General features: G+C 38.6%; 1 protein-coding gene across 1 annotated transcript in view; it reads left to right on the top strand.

The window, feature by feature from the left end:
• Nucleotides 1-12,296: 12,296 nt before the first annotated feature.
• frmd6 (FERM domain containing 6) overlaps nucleotides 12,297-15,848 on the top strand; it is a 42,042-nt gene continuing 38,490 nt past the window's right edge. Inside the window, exon 1 of the mRNA XM_079694203.1 lies at nucleotides 12,297-12,467. The gene's annotated coding sequence lies outside the window, so the exon portion shown is untranslated. The remainder of the gene's footprint in view (nucleotides 12,468-15,848) is intronic.

Below are 15,848 nucleotides of genomic sequence, written 5' to 3'. Positions count from 1 at the left end.
GATAACAAACCTAACGTTAGTTAAATTACCTTATGTAGCATAACCTCACGTAAGTAAAGTTAGCTAACCATCCACCCTGACTTCCTTCCTTCTCGAGAATTATTTCTGTTTATTTTACATCCCCAGTCTTCCTTTGTTCTCGTCATCATATGTCCACGCAGAGCATCACACTGTAGTTTGATTACTGCTGACCAAGCGTCTGTATTTGACCAATTTGAAGCGGCCGTAAAGGTAAATAACAATAGAAGATCCCTGAAGGCAGATAAATTACGGCATCGATCTACGTTATTTTGCCAAGGCCCGCTTCAGAGACTGCCTGAATTATTAATAATTACTTTTTGGCACCAGAACTGACATGGTAAGCAGGAATAAGAGAGCTGTTGTTGTGCAGTTTTTAAAGCAAATGCCAGAAACGATTTCCCCGACGTCCTCTAGATTTTTCTGTTCTCCATGTTGATAAAATGTGAGTCTTCATTGTTTACCAGAAACAATAGCAGCTGTATTTTCTGACACAAAGGGACCAGCATTGAAGTCATACAAACATCTGCACCGTCACCAGCTCCTCCAGAGGAAAATATAAAATGTGGAGAGCGTAATGGAGGAGGTGGTGGGGGGGTGGAGGAGTCACCAGATGGTACAGTGAAAAGAATACACAATGGAAACACTACACTGGCTCCATTCACGGTGCTTATGTAAGCCTACACCGCAATATATACACAGCTCACATGCAGAATGTAGCATTACGTTGGCATCACTGCTCTGGACATCATGTGAAAAAAAAACTAAGGAATAATATATGATATTTCTGCAATAAAATGTTGAAAAACTGATTCTTTTTTAGAAATGTTACAAAAATGCGTTAAAAAAACCACTGAGCTGCAGCAAATGCTCTTTATTTTTGTTATTTACAGCCACTATAGTGCATTTTTCTCTTCAATGTATTTTATTCATTTCTGGGAAAACTTCTATATAGGTCTATAGATACTGTAAACTGTATATATCCTTAATTATATATATATATATATATATATATATATATATATATATATATATATATATATATATATATATACATACATACACTGTTTTGTGAATTTTGTTTATCTTCTACTGCTGATATTTACTTTATTTTGTTTTTTATTTTAATTGTATTTGCTAATGAATGTGCAATAGCTTAAATGCTCCTGTGTAGCAAACAATTCCCTAATTAGTATCAATAAAGTATATCTTATTTGGTGAAATTATTATTCACAGCCATTATATTGCATTTTTCTCTTCAATGTATTTCTTATTTCTGGGAGAACTTCTGAGTTAAGACTCACTAAATGATGGTCAGTTTCCTAAACATAACAAACCTATTATTGCCCAAACCAGAGTTTTCTCTTAAAACTAACAAAGTACTTTTGCTTTTAGCGCACCAAAGCTTCACCATTAGGGCTTCACTTTCCTTAAAGGTCACCTATTATGCAAAATCCACTTCTTCATTCTTCCCCTCTGTGTAAAGAGACTCTGAAAGTTTCAGGAACAAAGATTTTCTCTCTTTTTGTCCTGATCCATTTCTATAAAAACCTGTCTGAAAATGAGCTGATCAGATTTTGGCCACTTTATGATGTCATAACGATTTGTTGGCTTGTGTAACCATTAGCCAATCAGCAACCAAGGTAACCCCCCCCCCCCCACACACACACACACACACACACCTTATCAATCTGAATCTCCTCCTAGAGCACCATTGAGTTCTTTCTAAACAAATCTCTCTCAGAGGGGCGTGGGGAGGGGCTCCTTATTTTCATCTAAAGTAACAGACAGAGAATCAGCACTTTTGAAACAGAGTGGAAAAAAAGGGGATTATGGGTAGTGCTGCAATGATCTGCTTGGCGTTTTGAGCCAAACACTCAGAGACATGTTTTGTATCTGAGACCTATAATATATTGATGAAAAACAGTATAATAGGGGACCTTTAAAATATCCCAAGATGAAGGAGATTCTTCTCATAACATTCAAGCAATCTGTGTTAATATTGCTTTCCAATAGAGCTGCCTCTATTTGACTTAAGCATTTTGTAATTTATCTTCAGCAGATACCCTTCCTCTATTTCCCTGAGGGAGGGGAATATTAAATCAACTGACCCGCCATCTGCCTCATTACCTCGAAACATATCTACATACAAACCCACTCAATTTAAAGTACATAATATAACTAGTGAAACCAGTACTGTTTCTGGCAGAGAAAGGAAACCTCCACCTCTGCTGACCCCACGTTGCTCGGTAAATTGTATTTCTTACATAATGGAGCACCAAATAACCTCATTTACAAAACATCTGCTGCAGCGCACGGCTTCTTAGACTTAACATCCAAGCTCCAAGGAGTTTCACAAACACATTTCAGATTTAAACTGCAGCCAGTTACAAGCATTCTTCTGGAGGCAAAGACAAAATAAATATACTAGAAGTCTGCACGGAGAACACCGACCTCAGCCAAGGACAATCTGCTCTCAAATGTAATGGATTCTTCTTCGGTGCACGCTACACCCTTCACTTGAGTTTTATGGAAATCAAGCCGGTAGTTGCTCAGTAATCCTGCTGACGACCAAACAAACAAACCCAAAACATAAGGAGGTAATAAAACGGCCATCAAGTTCATGTCAAAATATGCATAATCGTTGTAGCATGCATTCACAATAAGGTTTCCAGTAAATCTGAGGAATGCTTTACTTCTAATGACACAACACCTTCCTAATGCAATAATTGCGAGCACATTACAATAACGTTTGAACTAAATAGATGGCATTAATCCCCCCTGTGGCTAAATGGGAGAAAATCCCTGATGTCAGCTTTAGAAACCTCGTGAAACCAGAAGAGTGGAAGCCGTTGGATCAGCATAGCAATGCATGGTTATAGAAGTAAATATTCAACAATTGTGTAAGGTTGGGGTATCTGCACACTTTTGTGTATATAGCTTTTGTTTGAAAAAGCATATCTCAGTAATACGTTTCAAACCCTTTAATCTAAGACTTTTGAAAATACTGCAGAGTCGGTTTTAGTTTGAAAACTTGCTTTCACTTGGTCCATTCATTTCAGGCCTTGTCCACATTGGTTTAACAGGAAGGGTTAAATCCTCTGTTGTGTTTTGGAACAGTGGATGGAGATCTTGGAGGAAATTCATATAATGGAAAAAATGACATATCGACTGAGACTACAAGACACAAAATATATATAATATCCCATATAAGAGAAATGGGAGAAATTGTCAATGTTTAAGATTCAAACCAGCGGCAAGGAATACTGACTGATGAGGAACGGTTCTGACAAATGGTCGAATGAGAATGTGACTCCCGACTGCATTTTTTATTTTATTTGATATTATCTCTGTATTTCTATCAATAGCTGTATTGCATTGTTTATTTAGTTTGGGTTGTTATGTACCTGCACAGCTGTTGTTGTAATGTTTTTTATATAATAAAAACTAAAGTGAGAAAAAGAAAAGATACTCAGCCTTTTGAAGATGGAAACAATATTGTTGTTGCTAATACATTTTCTTTCACTTAAACTTTGAACTATTTGACTAATTGTTTCCACGCTTATAGTCTGTGTGACTGTGTGACTGATACATGCCAAATTAAAATAAACACATTGACAAGGTGTAAAATTAAAAAACGTTCTGAAAACCAATTATAATTAAAAGAGACATTGAACACAGAAAAATCCCGTAAACACAAACACGGTATCTGCAACGTTGGCACCAGGGTTTATGTTGTGGGAGTATTGGATAATGTACCAATGAACCCCTCAATATATTCTATATATGTTTAGTTTGCTGGTTATTTGACGATGTCCCACATTTGTGTATGTAATTATGCCATATTTGCACGACACAAAAAGGGATAATATAGCGCTCTCTCTATGTTAACAGCCTAAAACTCCCTCTCTACACGTCAACACTAAATTCAGAAGAGTCTTGAGCATGGTCGGATTATACAAAACTCAATTTTCAGGAACCTAAAATGCTGTTTGGGGGAGGATGAAGGGTCAAAACACATACAAATATACCTGTGTAAGTGTGGACAAGGTCTTAATCTGATCAAGCGGAAACGTAGAATATTGATGAATCAATGTTTGCCTTTAAAACCGCCTCTTCAAACAACCTTGACTAACAACCTCGACAAACAGTAATTAATTTGACATGGATTGCTAATTGACAGCATTGCTGATTTTGCGATCCATGCCAACACCTGTTATCCTTTGTTACGCCCAGACGTTTTTGCTTTGCATCGACTCAAAATCTATGTTTTACGCCGCCTTGGCCGCCTCATATATGTTTACGTTGAATAAATATTGAGCCTCATTGACGGTCCAAGCTAAAGGCCCTGACTCACCAGGTCGAAATTGGCCGTCGGTATTAGTCGGATGACGAAGCGTGCCCTGTCGCCCAAACTCAATTTAGTGTGTCCCGCAACGTCGGCCGTGACACGCCTTATGTGGCCTTTCATGGCCGACGCACGGCCGATTCAACAAGAAATCACTCTGATTGGCTGTTCAGCTAGCGAATCAGTGCATTAGAAGCAAAACGGTTGCTTGAGAATGTCTTTCACAAGCAACACTCCAATGCAGTGGCAAGCCGTGAGTTTTATACCTGGCCCTCTGACCCCCACCCCTTCCCTCGAGTTATTACGTCACAGCGTATACTTCAGCGGAATATCAAAACAATGGCCCGGGGTGCAAAACGCATCAATGAAAGCGACCCTCTACCACACAAAACAACACCTGTAAATAACCCTATTTGTGTTCTTTGAAATTGAAAAGGATATTGCATTGTGTTTGTTACTTTCGTTGCAGTTGTATGTCTTAAGTGTAATTTGGCATGCTTTTATTTTTTGAAGGCGAGTTAACGCCGTTAACAGGAAGTTGTTGTTGCTATGGAAACAAGAAAAGTTTCACAGCGGGGAGAACTTGTCATAAAGTCCGCGATAATAACACCCACCCAGCGCCGTATGGCGCTGCACCCACCCATTCAGAGGGAAGATATGATTGGTCAATTGTACTGTCATTTGACATTACTCTCTCGTTCAGTTACTTAGCTGCGCCCTCTGTGAATTCATAGCTGGACCGCCTGGACGTCCAACAGCTCCTCACTTCACAGTTGACTCGCAGAGACGAGCTTCTTTCATTTAACCCTTCACATTCCAACAGAAACTGAATAGGCAGATTCGAAGGATTTATTTCTTTGGAAATCTTATTTTTAAATACAATTAAATCAAGTTATTTTGGTAAAACTAATGAAAAATATAACTAAAAAAATAACAAAAAAAATATATAAAAAAATATACATATATTTTTTAATGTTTTTAAATATTATTTTGTAAAATATCTTAGGCCCTCACAGAGGGCCCTGACGGCTCGCCACTGCTCCAATGGCTGATAGCTCCAGTGCCGCACGAAACATGTTTTCGATGGACGAGAGTGAAGATGGAACGCACACGCTATTTGTTGTTTGTTTATATCAGTAGTCTGTTCTTCTTCTCTGTCTTCCGGTTGTTGCCTCTTTTGAATGACGAATACACACTACCACCGCCTGCTGGTAAGGAGAGTTATTGCCACTCACGCATGCGCAGTTCGTACGTACTTGGCTGAAGTCTTTGCGGTGTGTTCCAGTCGTGCGACACATGGCCAAGACGCAGGAGAACACGCCAACGCAACAGTCGGCGTCGGCATCGGTGAGTTCTCTGGTGACTGCTTGGTGTGTCAGGGCCTTAAGATGTATCTGGTCTCTCTTTTTGCCATTGCTGTTTGTCCCTTATAGTGTTTTGTGCAATAATGAAGCCAACCTGCTGCTACCTGTTACCCTTTACACCTGCTTGCATGCCATGAGTACATGATGCATATGTTGACAAGTTGCTTAAAACACTTGTGTGGATGTAACCTAAAGGCCCAGATACACCGGCCCGAAATCGGCAGTAAATGGGAGTCGGGCCGAACATGAGCGTGGGCACGCCCTATTCGGAGTGGTGTGCGCCGCACCGTCGGGTCTTTAAGGCCCAGATACACCGGCCAGCCGTCCGTGTGTGTTCCATCTTCCATTTTAAATCATTTGTTTACCTCCCTCACTTCCGTTAACGCTTCTCATGCACTGATTCGCTAGATGAACAGCCAATCACTGTTATCCCTTTGTACGACTTCCGGTGGTGTTCCTGACGTCGATTCAACATGTTGAATCGGCAAGAAAAGGCATCAGGTCGGCAGAAAAGACCCGACGGTGGGGCGCACACCACTCCGAATAGGTCATGCCCACGCTCATGTTTGGCCCGACTCCAATTTACTGCCGATTTCGGGCCGGTGTATCTGGGCCTTAAGTCTATATAAGGATCATTTACATTGAACCCTTGTGCATGCTCATCTGTAAACTAAAATAGTATATCATTTCTCAAAGTGGTCTTTCCTGCTGTAGTGCAGAATATTTTCTCATTACATTGAATGCTTTTGCCCACTTTATCATGCCGTGTCACTGAGCAGCTGAACAGGTTTTTTTTACTTTGCTGCTTGTGTCACATTTAGCTAAAGGAAGGGCTGACTCCATGATGACTGAAGTCTGATGGTGGTGGTGGGGTTTGGGGGGGGGAGGTTATCTTTCCCTGGGGAGACAGAAGACAGAGAGTTATTTCAATTAGTGAGATACTGGTTGCCAACCTGCTCTGCAGAGAAAGCTAATCAAATCAAGAGCTGGGGGGGGGGGGGCAGACAAAGACTGGAAGCACTTTGCGGTTAAAGAGGAAGAAGGGGTGGTGGGGGGTTGGCTGAAGAACATGTCAGATTTGTCATGTTTGTGGGGGGTGGATTCGTTACAGTGGTTTTGGGTTGTGGTGCTTGAAAAGGACAAAGAGTCTTTATATTGGCAGAACACGAGGAAACTGCTCTGTAACTAACATTATGAATGAACTGCTTCAATTATGACGTTTGGCTAAAAAAGCACTGCAGGCGTTAACTGGTGTCACACATCATTCAATAAGATTCAAAGGCTTTACACGACAACAACTTGAAATCTTGCCAAGTATATTTTTACAATAGAATATGTCTTTACTCTTGATATGAAACGTGTAATAAATGCAGTGAGATATAAGTTATTGTTGTATCTTGTTATATCAAAGACTCTTGGGTCATATCAAAGTTCTTTTTATTTTTATTTTTTATTGGAAAATCCCCAACTAACATCAGAAAACGTTTGACCATTTCTGGCTTATTTTGTGACGAAACATTTCCTGATCCTGGTAAAATATAGTTTTCCCAGCTAATTACAAGATCTGATTTATCTGAATATCTTATTTTAAGAAATCTTACCAAACTAATTTTCACTTGATCTATATACTATAAATAAATAAATAATAAATACAATAAGCTAAAGGTTGCGGATAAAGTTGTAAGTGATCAACTAAATGCAGGAGTCTATATACATGTAAATAGAATATGATAAACAAGAACAGAATGTCAAATTCAAACCTATATATACAGAGAATAAAATCTGTTTATTGTACTAATAAATAAAGTGTGAGATGAAGATTACATTAAAGCTCCTTTCCTACCAGACTTACCCACAAACATTTATCCGGGTGGTCCGAGCCTCCAGGAACAGCGCTGGGCTTTGAAGCCAATTGGACAAATTGACCAAACTGTGTAATTACAACTTCAAAGTCCGTCACATTGTACCAAAAATGACATTAGGAAAGAGGATAACACAACACAATACAATACAATACAATACAAAGGGGCTTTATTGGCATGACCACATTTGAGTACTGCCAAAGCATTCCACACAAGGCATTATAACAGAACAAAAACATAAAGAAACACTAAACATAAATACATGTGGCACTACAGCATAACACAAAACATACCGTATATGCCAACAACGTGCAAATAAAAAAATATATACATATTAGTAAGTGTGTGTGTGTGTGTGTGTGTGTGTGTGTGTGTGTGTGTGTGTGTGTGTGTGTGTGTGTGTGTGTGTGTGTGTGTGTGTGTGTGTGTGTGTGTGTGTGTGTGTGTGTGTGTGTGTGTGTGTGTGTGTGTGTGTGTGTGTGTGTGTGTGTGTGTGGGTGGGTGTGTGTCCACTCACTGCTCCTGAGGTTGTGTCAGGTAAAAAAATCGTTAGCTCCTAAAAGGTAACCCAAATTCTCCCCGGGATAAATTAGGTATTCTGATTCTGTTGGATTAGCCGAGGATGATTGGCTGGAAGTCGGGGGTTACAGGAAACGCTAGTTATCCAAAGATCGGGATACTTTAGTCCCTTGAAAGTCACATTTTCCCCACTAAAATAATTTCCATGGGAATAAAAACAGAGTCCAGCCTTTAAAGCTTTATCCAGCTCTCATTATAAATCCATGGGGTGGAGCAGTGCTAACTTTTGCCGTTTTTCTGGAGCGATGCTATGTTATGTGCGTTACCAAGGAGGTACCAAACACTTTTTGTGTGGCCTCAAACATGACCAGTAGAAACAGAGGGGACACCCGTCTACTGGCAATGGAAAAGGAGTCTGATTTAGCATTTTTGTAGGAGCCAATTAGCGCTCATGTTTATAAGTAGGAACCAATGAGTGTTGATTCAGATTGCGCCGGAAGTACGGAAACAAAAACCACGTTGAGGCGAAGCTTGGCTGCCAAAGATATTGTGTAATTTTACGTCATGGTTAATGGAAATAAGATTAAGTATAATGGACACCGTAACTGGACAATAAATGGCCTGTCTGTTCAACTGGAAAATGTCTATCGGACTCTTTTTTCATTAAACTAAAGTGTGCGTCATTTACGTAAACAAAGCAGATCCTCAGTGACTCCAACCGTTGGCTTAGCCTCTACAGTTTAGGAAAAAAGGGTTCTGGAAATAGACTCTTTGAGCATGACAGAAACCCGATCAGCTTGCTGTCTGATCCAGTGTTTAGTGACTTGTAGTCCACAGTGTTTAGTGAATATAAAGGCCTTTGGGTATAGCTTTGTAGTCTCAGGTCCCTTTCTGTTGTCACTTCAAAGCTGACGGGCCAAAGGGTCTAGCATGGCTTCAGCAGGCACACTTCCAGACCCTTTTCATGTTTCCCACTCCATTTCTCTTTCTGACAGGCCGTTCTGTAGACGGTGGCCCCCGAGCACTAATTACAGGTCACCATGTCAACTCAGAGAGGCGCTCCCCATTTTTAACCCGACTGATGACTTCGAGAAGGGGGTAGACATGCAGGAAACTTAAGGGTCCAGAATTTATCTTAATAAATATGCAGATGTGTCATTTGGCACAGCTGGTGGACATTCAGAGATTTACATTATTTGTGCTGTTGGCGGTGCTAGTACTTTACTAACTACATGCTAATGTTGTAATATGCTATGACAGTTTAATCCCACAGGCCATAAGAATGTTAAACACCTGAACTTTTGAAAGAACATCCATAACATTCATCTGGTTGTAACTTATACTTATATATATCAATATTCCAATTACTACTGTATATAGACTATTCTGCACAATTTCTATTATATTCTATTTTATTTTATTTATTTGTACTATTATCTGTGTTATTGTGTTGCACTGTTGGAGGAGCCTGTGACCTAAGAATGTCATTGTCATACACTGTATGTACATATGACAATAAAAGCGTTGAATCTTGAAAAAATGTGGAACATTTGCAGGAATCATTCAATTTTTTTCAAACATTTATTTATTCTTTCATAACGTTTAATTGTACTATGTTGATATCAAGACAGATTCTTTGTAGCAGATACTTTGCAATGATAGTTAAAATGGTTGCTTTCATTGTGACTTATCTTCTCTCATTTGGTGCTATGAAGTGTTTTGACTCAAAGAAGGGTCTGCAAGTCTTATCATTAAAGTCCTGAGTTTTAACTTTGAAAATTTAGTCCTAAACGAGTCATAATGCCCTCATCACTAATTTAAACCTGCACGTTTTGCATACTGCATTTCATTCAGGCTGTAAATCAGGTGGTTGAGTGGACTGATAACAATGCTCTTGAGGTCAACACCAAGAAAACTGAGGAAATCATTTTTGCAGAGAAATTCTTCTGTTGTTCTTTACATCTGTGATCTTGTCTATTATGCAGTACTGCAATACTACCTGGTAAAAATGTTTGTCAGCAGCTTTAAAATCAAAACTGCTCCACCTGTTAAAAATCTGCTCAAAGATGGTTGGTCAACCCTGTTAGAGACTCTATGACTCAGCCTATCATATCAACCTAGTGAGGCTGTCCAACAACATCATCTCTGACCCAAACCATGTTCTGAACAGTGAATATGAACTGCTACCATCTAATCGGAGATACAGGGTCCCACGATTCAATAAAGTCAGACTGAAGCACTCCTTCGTGCATCAGTCAATCCTCACAGTAAACACAGAGCTGAGCCCAGATCAAATGCACGCTGAAGGCTATTTGAGCAGCTTTTCTCTCACTGATTGTGCTGTTATGTTAAATGTTTGTTATTTGTGTTTCATGTATTGTGTCTGGATATTTGTCTGTTGATGTTGGACATGGAACTGCTGTGACGCAAGTCAAATTTCAGACTTGATCTGACCAATAAAGCATTATCGTATCGTATCGTATCATATTGTGTTCAGCAAATTCAGCATATTATCTGGTCGTGCTAACAAAGCTAACCTGATCAGATCATTGTTGTCGGGACGCCATTCCCAGCTCTGATTCTGACTTTCCTGTACATTTGGAAACATATCAAAATTCTTACTCGCGTCCACACCTCTGCAATCTACATCATTTAATTTAACAGATTTTTTATTTGAAGCCAATTCGACTTTGACTCGATAAAACTCAATTACCCTGCTTCAAGATTTATTAAGCTATGGGCAGTTAAATTTGACTTCTCATTAAGTTAAAAGTAATCTTATGCTGCATTTATGATAATACAGACATCATATTATTGGGCCTCGGTATCCTACCTTTATCCTTGTGAAATGTTATTAGAGGTTACAGTACTGACTTTATCTACATTTGGCGACTCCGCGAGTGAGTGCGGTCGCCTTTCTACCAGAAGGTTGTCGGTTCGATCCCAACCCATGCAGTCAACATGTCGATGTATCCTTGGGCAAGATACTGAAACCTGAGTTGCTCCTGATGACCGACGGTGTGTGAGTGTGTGTGAGTGTTAGCTTCCCTAGAGCAAGTGAATGAGGTGTGAATGGGTGAATGATTCGTAGTATGTAACACGCTTTGAGAGGTCGAAAATACCTGATAAAGTGCTATACTGTATATAAGTACAGCCATTTACATTAAACTCTTCCTCATAATGCAAACTGTGAACCTTTGCGCATTCATCTGACAATTTTGCACATTTCTGCACAATACCTCAAGAATATATATTTTTTGAATGATTTAAAAATAGGATGAGTGATGAAACTGTGTAATCTGTACATGGACTTGTATGAATTTCTTTTTCAAACCTTTTCATTGATGTATTTTGTTTTTGCCCTATAATGGCCTTTTTTAAATCTTACCTGGATGACTATCGGGAGGGCTATTTTCTTTATAATGTATGCTTTCTGCCCTTCCACTTCTACTAATTATGTTTTCCATCGTCTGTTTCATTGATTGTCTGTATTAATATTAAATGTAATTAGCAGAATGAAAAAAAACTGATACTGTAGGCTACATTGTTTCAATGGTATTTTGTAATATGTTTTAATGTATCTTTTTTAATATGTATTATTTAAAAAAACATTTCCTTTTTTCCCCCTCTTAACAGTTCCTCTAATTTTTCAATTTTAATTCCAATGACAAACCAAACAAATGACTTATATGTGATAAAAAAACTACTTTAACCTTCTTCTGATTCAGATTCCTTCATTTATCATAATGATCCTGGCTTTTAAATAAAAAAGGACTTATAATACAAAAAGACCAGCTGCAGGGTGATAAAATGCGCAAAAATAAACTGCCCTACATCCTCAATTTCTTTTTTCGGGTGCGCTTTTAATACACGCATACGGGCGACGCCAGAATAAATGCGGCACAGTGGGAAGGAATGGAATGGGGTGATACCAACTGAACATTCCCATGGGGGTGGAGCAAGGAACATCTGGGAAATAAAGCGAATACACACCAAAACTAATACATTAACGTGTATCACAGAGTGTGTGTAGAGGTTATTGAAGTACAAACATTATGTGATTTATTGTGTAAGGGTCCTTTTTTCTCAAAAATCTTAATCTGTATCCGAATCTCCCCCTTTCCAGCTCTCATCCACCGCACATGTATTCCTATCGTCGGTTGTTACGGGGACTAGAACGAGGCTCCAGTCGAAGGCGGCAAGATATGCACTTTTCTCCCGAAACTTATTCAGGTTTTTCCCGAGACTGTGGATATCTTTTCCTCCATATTTTGTCTTCTATTCATCGCCATTTTAACCCGCTTGGATTACCACTTTACGTTTTTTAAGGAATACCTTGTTTTGTCCATATAAAAGGTGAGTTTTGCTGATGCTTCAGAGCCCGTTTTTAAAATCCTTCTCACTGTGGGAACTTTAACGGTTAGGAGTTTTACAAGTGTGACGTCATAGAACAACTCTCAAACATACGACTGCTTTTTAAATGAAGTATGTGTGTGGTTTTATGGAGTATTTGTAGTATTTTTGTAGCGTGTAAGCCCGATTTAAGCGACTTTTTGGGTTGTTAAGTTGCTTCACCATCGCGGATGCTGCCAGGATATTTCACAGGGACTGTTGCCATGAAATCTGAGAAACCAAATGTATTTTTTCCTTTTTTTGGGGCATTTTGCATTTAATTGATGTGGCACAGACATGTTAAACTGAATAAGAAGCATGGTGAATTTAAGGGAATTGATAACTTTATTTTATTCCTTTTTTATTAGTTTACATAGGCTACCAATAATGTGATTTTACCCAAAACACACCTGGTAAACTCACTAAAAGTACCTTTAGCCAGTGTATTGTGTTGTTAAAGTCCATAATTCTTTAGAAAGAGTGGCCAAAATTCCTCCCTTTTTATTGTGTAATTACCATACATACACATCCCTTCAACAGTACTTCAAACAGGGCTCCAAATGACCATTTAAAGGCCAAATGCTGGTGAAATATGTAGGAAAAGTTGCTTTTAGTTTCGATTTGTTGCTTTTAATTGATAGGGACAATACAATGTAACTTGCAGATCATGGAACTAATGCTGCAAAGAGACTTTAAAGCTAATTTCCAACTTTTTTTACTTGTACAGTTTAGTCAAAATACACAGCTATCAATGTCATAAAACCACAATACAGTATGAATATAGAAATGCATTACATTTCGCAATACTTTGTAATTTACAGTCACTTTGTTCTAAATGGGTACAGCTCTTTAACCTTTGTATTGAAGCATTATATATGCAATTAATACAGATTTCAGTTGCTTATTATTTCCAGAGTTGACCGCCCTTTATGGAGAAACCAGTTTGTCCAAGTTTAGATTTACAATGTGCTATTTGCAACCAGAAAACATGCACTAGCCATTTGGTCTGTGGACCAAAATAAAGGTTATTTTGACTGCAAAGCATGTGTTAATGTTTTTAAAGGCACATAATAATGTGTAACTGGAGCTGCACATTCCCCCTTTTTCTTTTTCTCTAAACAAACTGCATCTTGTTTTCTTAGCTCTCAGGAATGTCAACAATTCCCCCGCCTGTTTGATATTAGACCACAGAGCAATCTGGGGAAAAGGAGTTCCTCACATTGAACACATTTTAGGCATTGTTAGGGTCCCCATTTTCCAAGACTTTGTGACCCATGCTGTGCTTTATCATAATAATTCAAGTCTTAGGGCCAATCCTGTTTCCAGAGAGGTCAGAGGTCAGCACTCCCTGGAAGGGTTAGGGGCAGGGTTAGGTCAAGGGCACTTCAGCAGGGCTGATGCTTTCTTTAAAAAAAAACTTGTGTCCTGTGGTTGCTTGATTTAATTGCCCTGTCATTCACTCGTTGGTTGCCAAATCTTTTTGTGGTTGTTATTGTAGTATTGTTGCATATGTTGCACAATGACTTTTGGGAACATTTTTACCAAATTAAATCAGGAGTTTTGACCACAAAAGTGAGAGTCAAGAGAGAGGATTGCATTTGAGACTCTTCCAGTAGACATTAAAGCTGAAAACATGAGTTGATTAACTGATAAGTAATAATGATCTGGAAATATTTTGATAGTCAATTGAGTATTCCTCATGCAAATGGTATTAAAAGCTGTTTCCAGCCTCTGAAATCTGGAGTTTTCTTGAATTCGTTTTGTTTTGAGTGAATATCTTTGACAAAATGAGACTTTTAAAGCCCTTTTAAAGGGTAGAGAAACAAACTGGAGTTTTTGTGATTGTGAAGGTCTCGGAGTGGAAACCAAGTGAATGGTAGGAAGAGAGTTGCCTGAAGAGGAAACAACAAGGAAACCTGTGCACAGAGATGGTGTGTGTATGTGTGTCCCCGTGTCGGTGACTCATACTGATGATTCTGTGCAGGAATGTGTGATGGGGTAGCCCAGCATTACACAAGGCAATCCCCCCTTCCTACTTAAAATTGTATGCGAGTAACAGCTGTGTTTTGGCTTTTTGTTCTGGAGCTTAAGACCTTTTTTATTCAAGTATGTGAAAAGGCCCTTTTCTGCTGATGTTCAGGTGTATATCAGTATGTAGTGTCTCTTCTTTAAAGAGTCCTCTCCTGCTGATGTTCAGGTGTATATCAGTATGTAGTGTCTCTTCTTTAAAGAGTCCTCTCCTGCTAATGTTCAGGTGTATATCAGTATGTAGTGTCTCTACTTTAAAGAGTCCTCTCCTGCTGATGTTCAGGTGTATATCAGTATGTAGTGTCTCTACTTTAAAGAGTCCTCTCCTGCTGATGTTCAGGTGTATATCAGTATGTAGTGTCTCTTCTTTAAAGAGTCCTCTCCTGCTGATGTTCAGGTGTATATCAGTATGTAGTGTCTCTACTTTAAAGAGTCCTCTCCTGCTGATGTTCAGGTGTATATCAGTATGTAGTGTCTCCACTTTAAAGAGTCCCCTCCTGCTGATGTTCAGTTGTATATCAGTATGTAGTGTCTCTACTTTAAAGAGTCCGAGATGTCCCGCCCACTTCGCCTATCACGTACAATGTGTTGGACCGCGAGCCAATAGGAGTGCAAGTGTTACACAGAGACGCATATGTTCCGGAAGTAAACATGATATAAATAACATAATAATCGGTTACAACCATTTTTAAATACTTTGCCGAATGTGCACATTTTTCTACTCGAGCAAACTCTAGACATTTAAATGTTTACAACAATTAAGTAACATAACATGTATATTTGATGTCTCAATAAACATTTGGGAACATTTCCCCTAAGTATAGTGTATTCATATTCTATTTCTTCTAGTGTTAAGTTCACATTTATTCCAAACGACGTAAAAAAGGTATTTAATCAATAACTTACCATATTCTATACATTCTTATTAAATGCTTCTAACCTCGCTAGATTGCACCAGAAATATTCATAGTTTTTAATTTATACTAAAATAATTGTATCAATGTCTACAATAAAAGTACATGTTGACATAATTGAAATGTCATGGCCTCCCTGTCTAATATAACTAATTATAACAGTGCAGATTTCAAATGAATCTTATATAATTATAATACTTGATGGGAAAATATTTAACCTTCATAGATTGACTTACTTTTAGACACTTCCATTCATCTGAAATCAGGAAAGTTGGTTGATTGGAACTTCTCTTTGCTCCTGAAACCTCCTGTTCACATCACCGGTTACACACTTGTTTCAGTGAGCGCTGAGTCGGTTGTTTTCCTGAGTTTATCAGTGATTTCCTCCGTATTAAACTGAGCA

This window comes from Notothenia rossii (assembly GCF_949606895.1).
Source record: "Notothenia rossii genome assembly, chromosome: 7".
Taxonomy (NCBI): Eukaryota; Metazoa; Chordata; class Actinopteri; order Perciformes; family Nototheniidae; genus Notothenia; species Notothenia rossii.
The sequence above is the reverse complement of the archived record's forward strand: the minus strand, read 5'-3'. Positions and strand labels throughout refer to the sequence as shown.